At 43.2% G+C, this 17,611-nt stretch overlaps 1 pseudogene across 1 annotated transcript; it reads right to left on the bottom strand.

The window, feature by feature from the left end:
• Positions 1–7,768: 7,768 nt before the first annotated feature.
• LOC309666260 (transmembrane epididymal protein 1 pseudogene) lies at positions 7,769–10,122 on the bottom strand (annotated as a pseudogene). Its single transcript has one exon. The product of its transcript is annotated as a transmembrane epididymal protein 1 pseudogene (transcript).
• Between the last annotated feature and the right edge of the window lie 7,489 nt (positions 10,123–17,611).

Below are 17,611 nucleotides of genomic sequence, written 5' to 3'. Positions count from 1 at the left end.
TTTCTTTATAATTGTTGTCTAATTCTAGATCCTGAGTTTAAGTTCTGTCTTTTTAACTTGATTTTATGCTTTGAGGGAGTAGGAATCTGTTCATTTATTTCTGACGTGTCTTTTGGATCCAATATCCTGCTAGAAATTTAACAGGTACACAGTGAATGTTTAATGACTTGACTTGTCTCTCAGAGAATCTGGAAAATTCAACCTAATATCCATGCTGTTTTCTACCCCTTCTCTTCCTTCCTAGATAGTTTCCTCTGGTTGGCTGTGGGTTACTATCCACTGGCTTTGAAAAAAGATTGAATAAACATTAGCTGAATGCCTTCCATGAGGAAGAATTAGACTAGGTGTTTATAGTTGATTCTCATTCAATTCTCAGCCATGCAAAATAGGGATTATCATCACCTCCTTTTCAATGAAAGCTAATAAGTGCAACACTGAGATTGGACTCTGCCTATTTGATTCAAGAGCCCATGTTATTTCAAATGTGCCAGTAAATCAAACCTCCCTTTCACATGAAAAACATATTTTAATGGGCTTAGAAATAACTCTCTTGGACTTTCTCACAATGGTGTATTTTTCTGTATAATTTCTCCTGCCACTTCTTGTGTGTATCCTTATATGTTTAATTAGACTTTCTTTCCCACAGATGTTATAAAGGAAGACATAAACAATATCTATATGGAAAGGAGCTACTTAGAAAAAGGTACCTCACATATCTAAGAATTTTACCATAAGACTGAGACAGAGTCATTTAATATTTTCATCAAATCATAGCACGCAAAAGAACTGCAGATTTTCTGTGACCAATTTTGACCAGAAATGTTCTAATGCTGATCAATCCCTCATTCATCTAGACCAATCACTCCAGAAAAGTAGAGGCAAGCAAGAGGCAATACGGGAAAGAAGTTATAATTCTTTCATTTTAATTTTTCTCAGCATGGTATAATGGTTTTCTATTGTAAACTGGGCCAGGCCTACTTCTGGGGTCATGAGCAGCTCAAAGAAAAGAGCAGAACACTTTTTATCCACATAGAAACAGTCTTAGAGATGAAGAACAATAATAACCGATGAGAAAGGAGGCAGAAGTAATTTCTAGCAAGGTCTAAAACATTTGTTGCAAGTTGGAAATTTGGAACTCAGCATGAGTTTACTCACAGAGAACAGCTTGCTGTAAGACAAGTGTTCAGAAGATTTTAATGTGGAAATTAACTTTTGTTACTCATTTTTTATTGCCTTCAAATGGGTTTGAAGACTAAGTTCTTGTTCACTTGAAGGAGAGGCAAATGATTTTGGGTAGTCCCGGGTCTGGGTCTGATTTGCCGCATTTAGATCCCTCCTTACACTGTCCTAGGATACCTGTAAATCAGCCCAAAGAGGATCCTGAACACCGAGTGGGTCAGGGGCAAGTGCATTTATTAGCGTTTTGTGTAGCTTTGTTTTGGTCACTCAGTCTCTGACCATCCTTCTTACTTGGGATGAAAAACTGTGTGAGTCTTGGAGGGACTGTCTCCTGCCAGAGGAACCAGACGGTCCCTCTCCTATCCTGGCCGCAAGGACACGGGCACCTGTCCTAGACTCAGCAGTCAGATCCTCCATCCAGAACTCTTCATCTTGAAGGGGTGACTCAAAGCAGTTATACTCCAATAAACAATAATAATTATAATAATTTTAAATAGTAAAAGAAAAAAGCTCAGGGGCAATGAGAGATTATGCATGGTGGTGCTTATTACAGCAAAGGCTCATTGGTGATGGTGCCAGCAGTAGTGACACAGTGGAGATGTCCACAAAGGCTGAAAGAAGATGCTGTAGCTGAAAATTACCTTTAATTGCAATGGGAGGTGGTGCTAACCACCAAAGTATATGTGGATATAATAGCAGCTATGGTGTATGGATATCAGAATGATCCAACCCACAGATTCTTTGCGGTGGCTATTGATCATAGGGTCCCTTGGAAACAATGTGTGGCAGGCTCACTAAGATTCTACTTGAGAACATAAGCTACATGGTGGCAGGAATTTTGTACTCTTTTTTTAAATGATGCCTCCCAAACATCTAGAGCAGTTTCTGTCACGTGGAAGTGCTCAATAAATATTTGAGTGAATGAATTAATATGAATATGAACCAAAAATGAGCCGTCATGTAGTATTCCAGGCCCCTCATCAAATTTTCAGTCCTGAGTCAGACCTAGAAGCTCTTAAATGAAAAGAAAGCATTTTGCCCCTTAGGAAGAACCTTGGGATATTTTTGCAGGTATTTCCTGGGAGTCTCTTCCTAACTTTTGCCAAAGAGATCTGCTGCCATTTCCAGGGTAAGTGTGCACTGGAGTAATGGAGATGCCCAGAGCTTTGGGAAATCATTGCACACTGGATCTGCTCCAACACACAACTGGTAAGTGGTAGAGCTGAGATGTGAAGTTAGGTATAATTTTTTTAAATAACAATATATTTTAAATAACAATATATATATTATTATATATAAATATATTTATATATATTATAATAATCACCTGAGGCACTTGTAAAATATACAAAACCCTTGAGCCTCACCCAGGCTCTTCTAAGCTAGAGTTGTCAGAGCAGGGACCTGGTAATGTATGTGTTTACCAAGCACCCCAGGTGATTCTTATCATCACACAAGTTCGGGAGACATCTGGGACCCTTTCACTTTGGGAACGAGAAGGTCTTGAAAGTCAGGGATCTAACCATCATGTAATTCAAACCTCTAGCTAGCATTTTTGGCTTTTAGTTCTTGCTATTATTGGGGTGACAACACTCCATTTGGTTGCTAATAGCTCCAGTAGTCAGTCTCTTTGAGCTGCGGGGAAGATAGTGAGGCAGTGATTAGGAGGAGAGGCTGGTTTCACATATCTTCATTGAAGACAATTCTAAAAGAATAGTGTCTTAAGGAATGTGGGTATATACCAGTGCTGTATAGGCCACTCTTCTAGGAAGAGAACTAAAAGAATTTCCTTTGCCCAGGTTATGATCTCTCTTTTCCAAAGGAAGTGATAATCTAAGGAATAAAATGTGATTATTAAATTATTCAGAGTTTCACCCTGAATTGTCTTAAGATGTGTGCATGTGTGTGTGTTACACTGATTAATGAATGAGGTAATTGATGGTTGAAGAAACATGGTAGGCTACAAACTCATCTTGGAACACATGAAACATCAAGACACACATGCAAATATATTGTACTTTAAAAAAATGTGTGCTATTTTGTGTATGTTGTTTCTTATACAATAAAATGCTTAAATTTTGTTTTGCATTTAAAAATCTGACATTAAATTTACAAGAGCCTTTTTAAGTTCTTAGGAGAAACTTCTTTGTTAGGTTTGTAAATCTGCCTTGTTAGGTATGTAAAGCATTTTTTTAAATCATATTTTCAGCTCATAATATGAAATGCCTAAGGAATTTTAGTTAACAAAATATGGAAGTGGTATCTGTTTAGGAAAATTTGATTTATCAAATGTATGATTTTACTGAAAAATGAGGAAAAAGTGAAAGCAATTTAAAATAAAATTACATTTAAAAGTAATTCTATATGCCAAGTTTAAAAGCTTAACAATTAGTTTATAAATGTGTACCATAATATATTGAATATTGATTATAACACAAGCAATTGCAAGCATTTTGTTGTTGGCACCGCGCTCCATTGGAAGAGCCCGTTAATAATCTTCTACCTTTCACCTGAAATGCAAATTAATGAGCTTTCCATAAAACAATTTGTGTGGCTCTTCCTTAGCCACCCTTCCTAGGGGGCAGGAACTCAAGAGTTTTCTCTGGTACCATCGGGCCATGAAATCCCATCACTGGAACTGCACTGCTGGGCTTATGAGTACAGGAAGGTATGACCTCAGAGTGCCTGCCCTGAACTCCTCTAACAAACTCCTGCTTATCCCTCAAAACCCAGATCAGAATTAAATTGACATTTCATCCATGTTACACCTGTACTAGATGCTTTATTTACTCATTCACCAACTATTTACTGTATGCCTATGTGATGAGCTAAATGAGCATTTTGATGACTTTTATAGAGTTGCTAAAAAACAGCCATTTTAGCTCAAGTGTTTTGACACTGCTGTGTTTTTGAGACACACAAACATATATATCTATATATTTATGTATATACAGCTATCTTTATCTATCTATCTATCTATATATCCATCTATGTATCTATGTATATAGTTCTATACATATATACTCTATATCTATTAGCTGCATTTTGCGCTTATTCATGTCCACACATCTAAGTTTAATAGGAAACAAACAGACCTTCATTATGCTTACTAGATGCTTGGAAAACACTTGCTTATGTATTTTTCTACCTTCCTCTTCATCCTTCCCTCATTTCATTTAAAATTGATACCTCAGCACAAATGGAGAGCAAGGGCCCTTTCCTAGCTCATGCAAAGATGGTGCCCTCTGGTGGATGGTGGTAAAGATTACACCTTTGTCTCCAGAATTCTGTTTGGGTTTTTTAGTTTTCTTTTTTTCCCAGACTTCTCTTCAGTTGATTTTACATTCCAGCGTCATTAGGATTACTGTCAGAGTGCTCATACTACTGTGATATGAGGAATGCAGAAAGTTCCTTATCACCCAAACAGCAGCCCTGCCCATTCCACCATGATATCAGGCCTCAGTAATAATCCTTTGTGGCTTTGAAGGTCCCTGCTACTATTTATTATTTTACCTCAAAGGTACACATTGTGAGACATAATAATATTTTGAGGCATTAATTTACTACACGAGATGAGCTCATCAGTATCTGATCTCAAAAGTACTCAGAAACAAGACAGATCTGTCAAAAAGTGGCTTAGGTATCTCTTCAACTTTTACCTTCGTAGGGAGAAAATACCTTAAAATAGTAATATTTTGTCTTTTCTTTTCTGCCCTTGTATATAACTTTTCTCCCTATAGTGAAAGACATTGCCTCAAGATGAGGTCAAATTGTAATACCAAAAAATAAAAGTCAATTTTTAGGTTAAAAAAAATCGAAAATATGCTTTTAATATGAAGAAGAGGCGGCCTGAATGAAGTAGAAAACAGAGTTTTGTCAAACCACTAGGAACGAATATAGAGGAAAACCAGACTCCCTGCCACCCCAAACTCAAGGCATTAGAGGAGTTTGAACGAGGCCACAGGAAGGAGGAGCTGCAAGGCTGGCCAAGGCCTGAAAAGATACCCAAGGTTGTGGGTAAGAAACAAGGGGACGGGACCCAGAGGTGGCAACCAGGAACAGAGTAGAACCTCCAGCGGAAAGTGCAGAGCTGCACGGTCACCAGGAGCAAGGAGAAGCACAGAAGCTGAACTAATGTCTGGGGAATATTTTATTTCCACCCCGGGGACCATGGCTCCTGTCCTGTGGACAGCATCATTACCTCATCATCCCACTGGTGCAAGGTGTAAGCCTCCCATGGAGAGCTGCCCGCTGCTCACACACTGGGCGTTCAGCACATGCATGCCAGCCTGCATTCTGAGACACTGCTGACCCCCTGTAAATAACACTGGGAAGTACCTCCCTCCTTTGCAATCATCAGAATGCTCACAAGTTCCCAAAACCAGAGAGTAGAGGCTCTTAACAGCCAGACAACAATTTACCCCTGCTACACCTTAACTTTTGAACAAGAAAATAAACAAGGAAGAATAGCGCCAGAACCAAAGGAAAAGGGTTACATCTTGTTTTCCTAGGAACTAGAAGCAAGGGAAACTAGAAGGATAATGGCTCTCTAGAATCCTTGTCCCAGCCTCACTCTGTTCTAAGCATAAATATTTTAGCCGTGACCGCAAGTAGGGAAGCTTAGATTCTCCACATCCTGGAGACAGCAGGGAGAAAAGCAGAACGGGTGGCATAAAGACATTCTTTTGCAAGTCCCCAATACTTTAACTCTACCCGCACAGAATTCCATTCCCTTTGACTCGCAGCTATAGCATTATGTGACATGGCTAAATGTCTACCTACATTAAGCGACTTTGTTAAGACTTTTGAATTTTAGGTTATCATCTATAAGTCTACCTCATAGAATAGTAGTGAGGATTAAAAAGAAAAATATGCAGAATAAACAAGCCATTGGATTTTTTATTGGAGTAAAATTGCTTTACAATGTTGTGTTAGTTTCTGCTGTACAATGAGGAATATCAGATATATATATATATATATATATCCCGTCCCTTTTGGACCTCCCTCCCCTCGCATCCCACCCATCTAGGTCATCACAGAGCACTGAGCTGATCTCCCTGTGCTATACAGCATGTTCCCACTAGCTATCTATTTTACACATGGCTTTGGGGGCGGGGTCTAGGTGGGGGTGGGGTTTAGGCGGGGGCGGGGTCTAGACTGAGGACATGCGCAGCTGGAAACGGCAGCGTGGTGGGAGGGGGCCTCGGAGTGCCGAGTCTGGAGGTAAAGACCTGGGTGTGGGTGTGGGTGTGGAGCTTAGGCTCAGCGTGGCTGGAGGGAGCCTTGGAGGGTAGAGGATTAGGCCTGGGACCTCAGCAGACTCCCTGCAGCCCAATTGGGCAGGGGAAACACTGGCCGCATTCCCTTCTGATCTTCCGATCTCCTGAGGGTCTCTCCCCATCCTCATTGATCCTCTCACTGTGGGTGTGCCCCTCCTGAGCGTGGGAACCCCTCCCCTCGCCCAGCCACCCCTCAGGGGCACTGCTTGCATCCAGCATCTACTTTTCCTCCCCGCCTGCCACTCTCCCACACCCTCAGGACCCATGCAGCCAGAAGGGGCCTCGGAGGGCAGAGGATCAGGCCTGGGACCTCAGCAGGCTCCCTGGGGCCCAAGTGGACAGGGGAAAAGCTGGCCGCATTCACTTCCAATCCTCCGATCTCCCGAAGATCTCTCCCCATCCCTCTTGACAACCTCACCATGAGTGGGCCCCTCTGGGTGTGGGAAACCCACCCCTCCCCCAGTCACCCCTCAGGGGCACCGGTCCCATCCCACCTCCACTTCTCCTCCCCACTCCCTCCCCTAGACATCCTACCGGGTGGCTTGGGGTTTCCTCCTGTCCGCTTAAGTGTCAGTGGTCCCCCACCAGTGCCTGGTAGATGCCCTAGTTGTGAACAGGGGCAAACTCCGTGTCCTCCTAGTCTGCCATCTTGACTCAGCCCTAAGCCATTGGATTTTATTTTATATGAGAACCAGAAAAGATTGGGTGCAGGTGAGTCTTATTTGGAAATTCGTTGAGGTGTGTACACAGCAATGGGTTGATCTACCCAGGTAGAAGAATCTGACAGACACTACACTTGGCGAGAAGGGGCTGGAGAAATTCTGGAAGCAGACAAACACTTTTGAGCCCTCGCTATGTGCAGGTTGCTGCTCTGTTCTTCTAGACCCTGAAGAGGAAATTGCCTTTAAGGATTGTGGTGATGGTATCACAATATATTTATGCCCAAACTCATCAAAATGTATAACTTATGTCCAATTTTTTTACATATTAAGTACACCTCAACAAAGCTGAAAAAAAAAAGTATCTGCCTTTCTGTTTGATAAACCATAAAGTAATCAAAAGAAAGACCTCAATAACAGTTCTCTGAGTTCTAGATGGTCAAATTAACAGTTCAGATTTAGTATGAGTATTGAAGCAATCCACAAAGAAAAAGGATGAGGAGGTGGTTATTATGATGGGTAAAATATTATGCTGCACCAAAGAGTGTAAATCATTATAATTACTAAATGTCAGTGACTCGTGGTAGGTACTCTATGTGGTGGGTGAGGGATATTTATAAAAACCCAAAGGCACATTATAGTACATTTATTTTCACTTTCTACTGGATTGGGGTGGTGGGTGAAGAATGCAGAGAGGAGCAGGGCAAGCAGATTGCTTTGGCTGGAGCTGAGGCGAGTCGAGGGGAGATGGGGGAAATACTTGGGGAGTTGAAAGTGAAGGTCATAGTAACATGCCTCCTGGGTTCATTTGCCTTTTCTCTGCTCACTGCTTAGCAAACGAGACTGAAAGAAGCCAACAGAGGAGAGAGCTGTATGCCCCTCCCAGCGGAGTGAGCTGCCTCAGTGGCACCTCTGAAGGAAAGACACTTGGTCTCCCTCTCTGACAGTTCCTCGTCCCACAACTTCTCCTCCAGTTGTTCCAGAATGTGCAGGTGAGAGGAACCCTTCCGGGCTCACCCGGTTCAGACATCAGCAAATGTAACAATACCACAAAAAGGAGACGCCGTAGATCCAGATCATCAAAATGGCAAGGGAAGCCACATGCCAGCAGAAGAAGATGGTGACAAATAAAATATCATTTTTGTCATCATCCATCCATTTATGGCCAGAGATTGGTTTGTACAGCATAAAGCCTATCTGGATGAGCCAAGAGCCTATAATCATATATAAAAAGGCCTTCATCACCCAGAGCTGCCGCACGTTGGGAGCCCATAGCTCTGTGATCACCACCAGCAGCAGCAGGAACAAGGCCTGGATGAGCAGGACGTGACACCGCAGCTCCACTCCTTCTGAGTCCTGCAAGTGAGACACCATCAGGGGCAGAATCAGAAACATGCCCAGGGCTTGGGCGCCTTGTTCCAGGGCAGGAGACCTCTGGGGCAGCAGGTTCTGGCTCACCACATCTACACACCCACTCAGGAAGAAGGTCGTGTAGAGAGTGAGATGCTGCCACTGTTTGTGGTACAAAAAGTTTCTCTCGTGATATATCTTGCTGATCAGTACAAACTGCCCTTGAATGTTATGCAGTTCTTGGGCTACTAAAATGAAGGAGCTCAATATCTTCGCCAGTCCCACACAGTATATTTGCTGCAGCCTCGCCCATCTTCCTTTGCTCCAGGGACGGCGTGGCAGATACTGGACAGGGTAGTTGCATATCAAGGCCCTGGAGACGAGTCGTGCGTGATGAAGTCCATAGAAGAAGAGAGACAGTCCTGGGTACAGATGACCCTCAAAGCCTCCCATGAGACTGAAGGTAGGTCTGAGCACTGGCAGAGGCAAGAGGCTCCGGAGTGGCCAGTCAGGCTCTAGAGTGTGGAGGGGGTTTCTTGAAGTCTACTTATATTCTGTATTCAGCTCATTGCATCCACATACAGAAGGAAAATGGTTTTGGAGACAACCCAAACTTTTTTGTGGGTGGGTGTCATGGTTTCCATTCTGGTCTTCTGCTCTGGTTCATTGATAGCTAACCAACCATTGCCAGATGAAGAAATAAGCATATTCACCAGCGCAATGCCTGAGTGTCTCTCCTTCTCAGAGACAATGCCATAGGCCCTCCATTGCCTCTCCTCCCCCTTGTCCCCATTTCTACCTTCCTTACTTCCCTCCCAAATTCACAGAACACAAGCAAGTACTCAGAGACAGCAAGGAGAACACACAATATAGGGTAAATCCCTTAAGAATAAAAAAAGAAAGAAAAAGAAAGCTTCCCTCTTCTGGGAAGTGTCCCCTCAAACCATCTGGGTCAAGTGGGAGCTGTCATCTTTTATTCAATTCTGCTTTCCTAGGCATAGATCAGCCAAGGGATGGACACCTGACCCAGCTAAGCCAATCTAAGCCCTTCACCAGATTTTTTTTAAACCAAAGGAAACAGCTCTCAGCTCTTCTGTTCACTATAGAACCAAGTGGTGTATTAGGGTTATATTTCCTTCTCCATGGATGCGTCTTGTACTGGGTATTTGTCATTGTGTAACTAATTAACATAAACTGGTGGCTTAAAACAACATACATTTTTTCTCAGTTTCTGTGGGTCAGGATGCAGGCATAGCTTTGCTGGGTCCTCTGCTCAGAGTCTCACAAAGTGCAGTCAAGGTGTCTGCCAGGATGTGTTTCATTCTGCAGCTGAGGGTTCTCTTGGAAGCTGATATGGTTGTGGCAGAATTTGGTTCCTTGTAGTTGTAGGACTGAGGTCCACATTTGCTTGCTAGCTATCATTTTACACCTAACAGATTGACAAAAATTAGCCTGACAATAGTCTGACGATGTGAAAGAAATAGAATAATTAATACATTCTGAGGGGGAATGTAAGTTAATACAACCACTTTGGAAAAGAATTTGGCATTATATGACTTTATATAGTAAAGTTGAAGATATACATCCTTACTTGTATATACTGTACAACAACTCTCAGGAATGTCCACAATAGCACTGTTTAAAACTGACAGAGAGAGAGACAAATACTCAAAATGTCCTTCACTATTTAAATGCATAGATACATTTATCAAATACTCATAAAATAAAATATCATAGGGGAGTGAAAATGAAAATTACAGCTACATTCAACAACAACATTGTGACAGTTTTATGTGTCAACTTGGCTGGGCATATGGTACCAGATTAAACATTATTTCTGGATGTGTCTGTGAGATTAGTCTTTGAATGGATGGATTTAGTAAAAGTAAAGTAGATGGCCCACCCCAATGTAGGTGGACCTCATCTAATCCACTGAGGGTCTGAATAGAACAAAAGACAGAGGAGGGAGGAATTTGCCCCTTTTTTTTCCTGCCTGTCTACTGAGCTGGGACATGGGTCTTCTGTTCTTGCACTGGGATCTACATCAATTGCTCCCCTGGTTCTCAGGTCTTTAGATTCAGATTGGAATTATATCACCGGCTTTCCTGGGTCTCCAGCTTGGAGAGGGCATATGGTGGGACTTCTCTGCCTCCATAATTGTATGAGCCATTTCCTCAAAATAAATCCCTCTCTATCTATCTATCTATCTATCTATCTATCTATCTATCTATCTATCTATCTATCTAATCTATCATCTCCTATTGGTTTTGTTTCTCTGGAGAACCCTGACTAAGACAAACATGGAATCCCAAGAATGTAATTTTGGATGAGAAAACAATGTAACAAAATATACATAATTTTGTGGATGATTCTATATACATAAAGTTCAAAAACATTCACAACTGGGGCTTCCCTGGTGGCGCAGTGGTTGAGAATCTGCCTGCTAATGCAGGGGACACGAGTTCGTGCCCTGGTCTGGGATGATCCCACATGCCGCGGAGCAACTAGTCCTGTGAGCCACAACTACTGAGCCTGCGAGTCTGGAGCTTGTGCTCCTCAACAAGAGAGGCCGCGATAGTGAGAGGCCCACGCACCGCGATGAAGAATGGCCCCCGCTTGTCACAACTAGAGAAAGCCCTCGCACAGAAACGAAGATCCAACACAGCCAAAAATAAATAAATAAATACATAAATAATTTTTTTAAAAAACCAAAAACATTCACAACTGAAAAATGTGAACACATATGTGGAACTAAAAACAAAATTCAGGAAAAATGGTTATCTCTGAGAGGGAAAGGATAGGATAGATTTGAGAGGGACAGTGTTTTTTCTGTTCGTACAGTGGGTAATGAGCACAGGAGTGTTGTATCGCAATGTTTACCTGCATTCTATAAATGTTATTTCGTATCTACTAAAGATTAATTTTTTTTTAAGAAATAAGAAGACTAAGTAGAAGTGTTGTGTAGGTGAGTGAGACTTGATGCCTAGCAAGTCTACTTTTGGGTGAGAAGGTGGGAAGACAGCTGTTTGCAAAGGGGCTATCCCAAATGCCAAAATGAGTTTTTCTCTAGGCCATCAACACTTCTATGTGTCATCCTACAATGCAACTGACTTTTTTTCACTCAGTCATGTATCATGATGGAGACAGAACCATTTTGTCATATAGAGGTGCTGCTTACTCCTTTTAATGTCATATTCTTTATCCAATTCCTTATTGATGGAAATGATGGCCTATCTGATTTTTAAAACAAATAATTCTGAGAAAATATTCTTCTTTAAGGTAGATAACCATAAATGACCTTTCTGAGTTATAGACTAGTATTCCCTTTTTCAGTTTTAATAGATAGTGATAAATGTCCCATCAAAGTGGTGGTACCAATTTTCACTCAACCTCACAGCCCATTAATCAACAAGTTCTCTAGATTCTCCTTCCTAAGTAACTTTCCTGGTCAGTTACTTCCACTCCATCCCCACCCACCACCCTTGTTCAGGCATCACCAACCCTGCATTGTTGCAATATCTCTTAAACAGGTTCCAATCCTCTGGCTAATCTGAATTCTCTAGTGGCATCCCCTTGACTTGTGGATAAAATCCATGTCCTTAGAATGAGCTTCAAGGCCCCTCGTGTTTTGCCCTGGCCTCATTTCCAGTCCCTTCCCACATGTACCATTCTCTCCAGGCATATCAGGAGCTTCCAGCTCGGTCTAAAATGGGCTTCCTATTACACAGTTTTTCTCTATCGGAGAAACTCTGCCTTTCCTTCAAGGCTTAGCTCAAGCACTGCCTCCTCTCAACTGGGAAGGATACCTCTCCATGCAACTTCTAGTCATCTCTATCGGTACACTTGTCACCCTGTTTCACCACTCGTTATTTACTGGTAAGTCTTTGAAGTAGGAAACCATGTTCTGTCTTGTCTCTTTAGAATCTAGCCCTATGCCTGGAGGTGCTCAATGGATGTTTGATGGATGAATGAATACATAAACGCGTGAGCTCCACCATAAAATGCTTATGATATAGTTATAAAGACAGAACAGATACATACAAACGATGCAAGGTCACTAATGCTAAGAGTGAAATGCCAAATGAGTGGAACAAATGACCAGAGCTATGCAATTAGAAGGGAGAATTCACCCCAGCTGTTGAAGTCAGGGCAAATTGGATCATTCCCAAAGAACAGCTGGAGAGACTAACATATGTGTGTTCCAAGTTTATCTTGACTCCTTTCTCCTTAATTAAACACAGAAGAGGCCGAATGAAAGGGTGTGGATGACTTGGCATAATTATAACTTCCCAGAGACATAGACCCCTTTTGCGTAAACCAGTGTTTTTCAAACTTTTTTTCATTTTTGTCCTCCTTAAGGAAACTTTTCAACATTTGTTCCCTTATCACATTCCTCCCCTACAACCGCATGAAAATTTAATAACGAAATATACTGTCTATCTGTTTTATGTCCTATGGCCCATTGGAAAGCCACACACCATTGTAATATCTAAAATCGCAAATTTTTACTTCCTTGGGGGTCATAATGCCCACTTGGAGAGCACATGGGGTAAACCAAAGGCAGAGTGTGGTCCCAGCAAAGAACTTGGTGATGCAGCACAGAGCTCATCTTCAAACACACTGGTCTTCAAAAAATGTTTTTTAGCAATAGGCAGTGAGGGTTCTTTAGTGAGAGGTAGACTAGGTGGCCTCAGAGACACTTCCAACTTCTACATATGGAGCTGTCAGAACCCAGAGATCGCAGGGGGAATGTCCTGGTATTTAATTAGAAAACTAATTTAATTTGGAAACTAATTAAAGTAATTAGGAAATTCATGTTCTATTAGAGGGACTTGAATGAAAATTGCTTTCCTCTTGCTCTTCTCCAGTCAATAACGGGGGTGACAACTATAGGAGAGAGGGAAGTGTTATCTAAAAGGATGAAAGGGATAAGCATATCTCTGGTTTAGGGACTTGTAGCCAAAAATAGATGAAATGCAAATCAGGAGACTCAGCTTGCCCAAATGTGGTGGAAGCAAGGAGCTCCCTTCTATTCAGCCAGACATATCACCGATGGGGTATCCAACTAGGACGGGGAAGGAGCAGCTGCCAAACTCACTAACTGATGTTCTGTGACCTGCAAGCAAGGCCTCCACCTGAGGCAACACTCCTGGTACTATGGTGGACACTTGGCCACTCACTGGCTTACCCTCAGGGACAGGGTCTGATGGGCACAGGTCTCAACAGTAAAGTATGCATCTTGCTGCACATCAGAATCATCTCAGGAGAGCTTTTCTAAAATACAGAGTACTAAGTTTTGTATGACCCTACTAAATAAAGTCTCTGAGTTGGCGCCCAGGAATCTGCATTTTGAATCATACCCCCCTCTCCCACCACTGGTGATCCCAATGCAAGGCCATCTTTCTCCTGATGTTTGGAGACCATTGCATTTGAGTGGAAAGCACCACCCTGGTCATCAGGTCACACCTGGAAGCTATCTTCCTGCCCTCACTGACCCACAGACTCACACAGGAGTGTGGGGCAACATCTTTATAAAAGCAGAACCCAAAAGGATTTACCAGGAAAGGCTGGCATGCAGAAGGAAAGGGAGGGTGGGGGAGGGAGGTGGCTAAGAGGGGGATGGAGAGGGAAGGGAGAAGGAAGGGAGGGTGGAGGAGAGAAAGAGAGATGGAGAAGGCTGAGGGAGAACATGGAGAACTCCGCAGAAAGAAGATAAAGAGGGTGAACGCAGCCCAGACCCTGGAAAGGAGAGGTGAGGAAAGGAGGAAACAAGGGAGCCAGAAGCCTGTGCTTTCTCTCTCAAGGTGGGAGAGAAGTAAAAGGTCCTGCTTGTCCAGGCCCAGGAGATATTACCAGTTGGTGATTAAGAAAATGTGTGTTTGGCCAATTGCTAGGCGGGTGTTCTAAGACAAGGTATTTACCTTCTCTAACATTCATTCTCCTCACAGGTAAATGTGGAATTGTAATCGTAAGGATTCCATGAATAGTGCATTTTAAAGCAGGTTATAAATATAAAGCACTTTAAGTTGTTTATCTTAGGGCTGGATGAGACCATTGGGTCTATTTCCTCCAAATCCCTCTTCTCACAGAAGAAGAAACCGAAGCCCAGAGACAAGTGACCCACAGGGTGTCACATGGTGAGCGGTGAGTTAGTAACAAAGTATATGCTGAGATACTCAGTCAGCAGCTGTCAAGAAGTACGAGGGAACTCCAGCCCAGCATCAGGCAAAAGGGGAGGTAAGTGGGCGAATGCTGTGAGCCCTCTTTCCCAGTCAGCCCCCTCGGCTGGCGGCCCCAGGCCACAGGAGGGCACAGCACTCTGGCCAGCCCACGAGCTGGATCTTGGTCTGTCCCCCCCTGCCCACCCCCTCAGCGGTCTTGTCAAGAGGAGAGGCCAAAGGAGGCGTCCCCAGAATTGGGGGACGAGGAGAGTCAGCCTCAAACACGCAGAATTGTCCCTGCAGAAGCACCCCACCCTAAGAGGTACTGGGCGCCACACTCATGTCCACCATTAAAATGCTCCCTTGAATGTACCCTCAAGACTGGAATGCAGCTGGAAAAGGCTAGAATAAAATCAGTTATTTTGAGGCTGGGCTTCGTGGTAGAAGGATGTGTTGGCTGAAGGGGAGTGGCTGGTCAATATGGAGCCAGAAACACATATAGTTAGAAGCAAGAATTTGTCTGCCTTCATCCACTGCTAACCAAGGAGAAAGACTACTGGGGAGGAAATAAGTATAACAGAAATGAAATCCTTTTGGAGAAGGGACAACTCGTCAAGCTTTTCCTTTACCTGCTTTATTTTCCCCACGAGTACATTTAGTTATCTATGTTCTGAGTCAATGTTCTGAGCTAAGCTACCCCTTGTTACTTTGATCTCAGGTGAGGGGCAGGGTGGGGGGCGGAGCGTGGATGGGTGGGGGGGGGCGGGGAGCATCTCATAAGCAGGCACAAGTAATTCAGTCACTGGAGAGACATATCCTTTAATGTGAACGAATACACGGGCCTTCTGGTTTATAAGCATCGATCAGTCCTTCAGAACCTAAACAGACTGATAAACGTGAGTTTCTGGATCTGTAAAGATGAGGTCTTGGTCCTACTCAGGATTTATCCTGCCTTGCTGCGAGCCCCATGCCCTGCCCCACCCTACTTGCCAAAATCTCAGCTACAACAATACTCTAATACTACCCAGATCACACACTTACATTTAAGGGAAACACCCCAGAAATACCAGTGCCTTAACCCATTTCACTTCAACAAATGTGTGTTAACCAGCTATAAGCAGCCAGACACTATACTACAAGCTGCTGTTACAAAGATGAATAAGACATGGCACCTGCCTTCCAGGAACTCAGAGGCAGTACCTTGCCACTGCAAGTGTGGTCCGTAGGCCACCAGTGTCAGCTTCACCGCGGAGCTTGTTAGAAATGTAGATTCCCAGGCCCTATGCCAGACCTACTGATTCTGAATCTGTATTTCGCTAAGATCGCCAGGTGATTTGTATGCATATAAAGTTTGAGAAGCGCTGATCTAGTAGAAAAGATTCAACTAAAGCCATCTTGAATTAAACGTTATGACGATGAAGTAAACTCAGTATGGTGGGAACATCGAGAAGGGTTTGGTTAATTCTGAGGGAGAAGTAGCCATTTGCACTGAAACTGAACTGGCCAACAAGTTGGGGCTGGGGGCAACTGAGAGTAGGTAGGAGCATTCACCTGTGGAAAAGGGCATGAACAAAGTTGTGAACGTGCATGGTGTATGGGTGATGGGGGGGTGGTTAGGGTGAGGGTAGGCCATGTGCAGAGCCAGACTGGGACAGACTGGAAGAAAGGTCTTTCAAGGGCTCCTAAATCTCACCCCAGGATGGATGGCTGCCCAGCCTATAGGTGCTGTGTTCTCTGCACTGCCCTTGTTACCAGCCCTCCATGCTAGGATCTGACCAGTGCGTGGACAGGGAGAGGACTCTTCCCAACATCTGGGCCTCAGTGACCCCTTGGGATGAGGGGCTGATGTTTGCAGACAGCACAGGGTGCCGAGTCTCAGATCTCATGCCAGGACACCTGGTCCCTGGCAGCAACTCTGCAGAACGACCTTGGTAGGAAGTGGATGCACAGATTCCCGTGGATCCCACGGATCACTGGCAGCCCAAACAGCCTCCGAGGAGAGCGCCTCCCGCTTATTCAGCTTGTAAGCGAAGCTGACTCTGGAGAAAGCTGAGAAAGTAATGACATGTTACGGAAGGGGACTGAGTCAGAGTCTGGAGGCTGGGTTCCAGTCGCGACCTGGCCTCTAGCTGTATGACCATAAGGAGGTCTCTGGGTCTCAACTGCAAAATGAAGAAGATGGACAAGGTGATTCCCAGGTTCTTTCCAGCCCTGATAGTCTGTGATTCTGGAACCTTCCAGTTTTAGAAAGGTCTGCCATGTTCCCCTTTTTCAGACTCCTTGGATTCTTGTGGAATTTACTGCTGAGTGGCAAAATAAAACATCCTGAGGACAGGATCTCCATCCAACTAACAAGGGCATCTGCATTATATTGTCCATCGAGGTTACATTTAGAGGACTAGATAGATAGATAGATAGATAGATAGATAGATAGATAGATAGATAACACATAGACAGATTGGTAGATAGATAAATTATGAAACTGACATTAAACCTCTGCCATGGGTTGTGCTTGGCAACTGAATTGAGCACCAAAAATGCAGAACCTTTGATTCTGGCCAAAATGTGGTCATATGTATTTGGAGAAATATGACACATATTAGCAAAGAAGAAAGTACTATATAATTCCATAATAAAGTGTTCTGTTAATAATAATTGTTAACATTTTACAGTGCCAAACACTTTATAGGAATTTCCTCATTTATCTCCCTCAAATCTATAAGGTAATAAATCATGTAATATGTTTTTGCCTGTAAATAATAGAAAACCCTGATGTTGCTGGCTTAAGCATTAAGAAATTTATTCTCTCACTTAACAAGGACTCCAGAGGTAGTGTAGCTCCAGAGCTGGATAACACAGTGACTGAATGAAATCATCAAGGGTCCAGTTCATTTCTGGCTTTTCTCTCTGCCATTCTCATTGGCCTTCTCCTCAGATTAGCGACCAACACCGTTTCAAGATACTTCCACACTTACAGATGCCG

Source organism: Balaenoptera physalus (assembly GCF_965194825.1).
Source record: "Balaenoptera physalus genome assembly, chromosome: 1".
NCBI lineage: Eukaryota > Metazoa > Chordata > Mammalia > Artiodactyla > Balaenopteridae > Balaenoptera > Balaenoptera physalus.
The sequence above is the reverse complement of the archived record's forward strand: the minus strand, read 5'-3'. Positions and strand labels throughout refer to the sequence as shown.